We start from the raw sequence: 4462 nt of genomic DNA, 5'->3' as shown, positions 1-4462 counted from the left end.
TCTGCTTCTCCTTTCTGTAGTCACATCTTCCTTTAGAAAGAGAGCTGAGCACTAGGATTCACTGATCTTAATAATTCTTGACCCAATGTCACTAGCTGCCTTACATCTCTGTCATTGTGTCTTCCCTTCCACAATAGACTGTATCTCTTAAAACCAGTAAACTCTTATGATGTTTTTGCATAGCATTTTGTCACAGCAATGAGAAAAACAACTAATACAGCATCTAACATAACCAAGTTCATAGGATCTGGAGTTTAGCATGTGGGTATGTCCTATATTACAAAGTCATTATTCCGTCTACTGCAATAGGCAAATTTCCATATTTTTCCCAGTAACATGAGGCTTGTTATCTTCTTTAGTACAATAAGACCCCAGTATTGTAAGAAATTCAAATGTAGAGAAGCACTCACTTGCATTACATGAAGCAATATAAACAATGGTTACTCTTCATCAAGTATTGCTGTATGAGGCAATGCATTCTGGGTTATTTGCTTTTCATTCATGCTCTCCAAGCTAGGTAGGGCAGATGGTAATATTGTCTTCAACAGATGGAAGAAATTAGAAGCTCAGATGGATCAAGGTCTACTCGGCTATTCAAGTCACACTGGCTTCCCCTCAGCTATGAACTTCACCGTATCCCCTACCTCCAGTACCTTCCTAGCTCCAGCGTTCAGCTGTAGAGAGAAGCACCCAGGGCTCTCACCCTCTTCTCTCATCTAGTGAGCTCTTGAGATGGAACCTGGAGTCACCTCAGCCATTCTCGAGTCAGATTTGCCTGTCCTCAGTAGCAGCCCGTGCTCCCCGGCACCTCCATTTCCACAGTCTGAGTTTCCTGGTGAGTACACACACGAAGAGTTTGGTGAAAGATCAAAGGAGAAGAAAGCTGATCCTACATCTTGGCAAACTTGGCATCTGCCTTGGTTGGAAAACTGAAGCACAGATTTGAATGTGGAAAGCAAAACTGAAGAACATTCTAGATAAACACTACCTGAAATCCTACAAGTCATCATTGACATTTTCTCACATTGACAGCCATCTGCTCTTGGTGTACACTGTTTTCAACTATGTTGTCTTTCTCCCTAGTGTGTTCCATGTTCTCTCCTGAGACTGCACTGTGCCTGAGTGGAAGTCACACTGCCCCACTTCCTCCACGGCTCCTTGGTTTTAATTAGGGAAACGAATATCAGTCCATAGCTGCAACATCTTCTACAATAAAAGCCTGCAGTGCTAGCTAGGGTGGAGAGAGAACAGCAAAAATCATGAAGCAACAAATGAAATTAAAGATTTTCTACCTGGAGTCTGTCAGTACACGGTTTGGTTTGATTTTTGGCTTTGGAGTTCTTTGCTGCAAAATTGGGCAGTTCAACCATCTGCCACAAAGGAAAAGAAAGATGAATCGGGTCTCTTCCTAACGATCTCCAATTGAACCCCAAAGTGATCCCCAACTGAACTCTATCAGTTGTATGGACTTCTCCTGGGGATATGAACAAACATCTGTTCACCCTAGACAAGATACAAAGGAACAATCCCAGCCGAGTTTAGCTTGCTGAACTGATATGCTTAGTATCAGCACAGGTGACAGATTACTTACAGGTTATTTACAGGTAAATGTGCAATTTACAAGTACTTGAGAGGTTATACTACTGGAAAAATAGTCTTTCTCAGCGACTTTAACTTCCTATATATTCTTAGCGGGTAGGGGGAGGATTTATGAGCACCCTCTTCTCCACAGTAAATCTAAGATAGCAGCTAGATTAGCTCAAGTGGAGTTAGAGTAAGGCACATGCCTCAATGCAATATAGCATCCTGAATTGGCTTCTGAATAGAGAAAGCACATTAATGGAAAAATAGTGGCGAAATTAGAGTAAAGTCTAGAGTTTGGAGTATTGTACTAACATTAGTTTTTACAAATACACAGTGGAAATGTAAAGGCAGACCCTTGGCAGAAGGGTGAGGAATGTATGGGAATTCACTGTTTCATCCTGGCAATTTTTCTGCTAGGTAAAATGATTTCCCCCTGCCTGTTTCTGCCCCTCCTCCATCCTGGGGTTAGCTCATTCCAGAGAAACACAGATGATCCCATCAAAGGGTATCTACTTGCAACACATCTGGAAGCATGGACTTTTGCAAGGGCCAATGGTGGGGCTGGGGAAATGGCTCAGTCTGTAAGAGCAGTTGCTGTGCAAGCATGAGGATCTGACTCTGAATGCCCAGCACCCACATAAAAAAGGCTAGGCATAAGCACCCATGAGGTATAACCAAGCATAGTGGGGACAGGAATCTGGCGCTTGATGGCTATCAGGCTAGCTCCAAGTTCAGCGAAGGGCCCCGTTTCATAAAATGAAAGCTGATAGACATCCATCCTCCTCTGACCTCCAAACAAGCACTCTTGGATGTACTCACACACCACACAAACTCACTTACATAGAAAAAAGCACCACTCAAAGTGGCATTTTAAAACATGCAGATTTCTTAGCTACATCTAAAGTGGCAATGAAAGGGACCATTGGAATTAAAAATGAAAACTTGTTTTTAAAGATTGTTTCTCCTGAATTAGTTTTCAGTGGTGTTTGTCATGCAAAGATCCCACGGATCTTGGGCCAGTTCCCCTGGCACTACCCAGCCCTCAACCCTGCTGAAGTCACACCCAAGTTACCAGAAGCACGAACTTAATGGGAAGCTTTTCCCTAATCCACTCAAGAAGGAGGCTGGTCTTAGGTAGAAGGAAAGGCCTCCCTCCCACTTTCCCGTCCCCAAGGCTATGCAGCTATTATCAGGCCCGGAGCTGATATTAGCCAAGGGAACTCATTTTTGTTTTCCTCTCATGGCTTATTTGGGTTGTGGGAAATGTTTCTAGTACCTGATTAAAGAGTTCCGTCCACCTCTGTTTGCCATTTTTCTGTTTCAACTTTGAACAAAAGAGACCAGCAGAAATTCCCAGAGTGAAAAACAATTTTCTGGGTCATTGATGGGTGGTCCAGAACATTCCATTTGTCCTTCCTGAGAGTAGCAAGGACAACACAATTTTTCCAAGGTGAAAGAGTATTTTGTGAAAGGTTTTCACTATAGAAAGAATACCTTGAAAGCCAAAGATTTCCCCAGGTCCATCTTTTACCTGGTCTGACTAAATCCCTACCCGTGGTACAAAGTCTCAAATTGCAATGAAACTCTTTGTAGCTCCAGTCCCTGGTCCTGACAGTACTGTTTTGACCTCCACAAGGGTTAGGAGAACTAGAAAGCCTCATATGCTGATAGGTAAGGTTTAAAATTTTTCTTGTTATTGTTACCACTTTCCTAGAAGAAGAAACTGAGTTTGCTAAAAGACCTGGAGCATCTAATGACCTCAAGATCAGCCAGATCACCGTATGAGGACTTTCCTGTCCCCTCCTGAGCTGTCTTCTGAATTCCCAGGACATGCATCCACAAAGCTCCATGGCAGCCAAAGCTGTCACCAGCCAAAAGTTGTGTCAAGCTACCAAGTATGTAGAATGCAGAGGGCATTAGAAGGGATGCTGGCAAGCAGCAGCTGAGTGGGTCTGCTTTCCACAAATGGGTTCTCTAACCTGTCCCTCTCATTCACAGACACTCCTTCCCTTAGAGTGGCTTAGGGGGCAGTGGCTGTCCCTTACCCAGGAAAAGCCCTGACATGGCACACATTATTTGCTATTTTTATTTCACAGCCAAGGGTGAAGCCTTTCATTTGCAGACACGGGCTGAGTCACCCTTGCAGCTAAGATTAGCAAGCAAGAGACTCAGTTCGCAATCTGGTAGGGGAAGGAAAAGCTTTCAAAATCATTTGTGCAGTGGTAAGTCAGCCTTGTCCACTTCCCTTCTCACCTCCCCAAGTTTCAGACACTAGCGTCCATTTTGCTCTAGCATGTTCCCTTTGGTCTTCAATCTAGGAAATTGATCATCCCAGCACTGGGCTTGGCTAAACTAACCCCAGACTGAGACAACTGCTTTGGCCCAGATAATTACGTGCCTACCACTATAATTCAGGTTTGGTGTTTCATAACATTTTTTTTTTATGTTGAATTCTTCCAAGGGAGCGGAAGAAAGCAATGGGGAAATGAAGAAAGAAAATGCAAGCTTTGACATTGAGGTTTCTTTCTTGGTTGTACCATGAAGACCTGAGCAGAAGCACTCTACATTACAAGAGTAGTCTGTGGATCAGAAAACTCAAAAGTGCAGAATCCCTGTCCCCACCTAGACATCATGGTTAAGAACCTGCATTTTAACAGGACTCCCGGGTGTCTCATGTTGTATGTTTGTGTTGAAAATGGAGCCCTTTATTCCTCAATTGTCATCGGCCAACAGAGCACTGAGGGCAGTGAGGACGCTTGGGGATGCTTTCTGACCATTAGATTGGCTGACTCAACCCGATGCAACTCTTACATCACCAGCTGACAAATGAACCCTTTCTAAAACTTAGTTTCCATGATTGCCTCTAGATGCTGGTAAG

The sequence above is a fragment of the Peromyscus eremicus genome, chromosome X (genome assembly GCF_949786415.1).
Source record: "Peromyscus eremicus chromosome X, PerEre_H2_v1, whole genome shotgun sequence".
In the NCBI taxonomy this organism is placed as follows: domain Eukaryota; kingdom Metazoa; phylum Chordata; class Mammalia; order Rodentia; family Cricetidae; genus Peromyscus; species Peromyscus eremicus.
Note: the sequence above shows the minus strand (reverse complement) of the source record.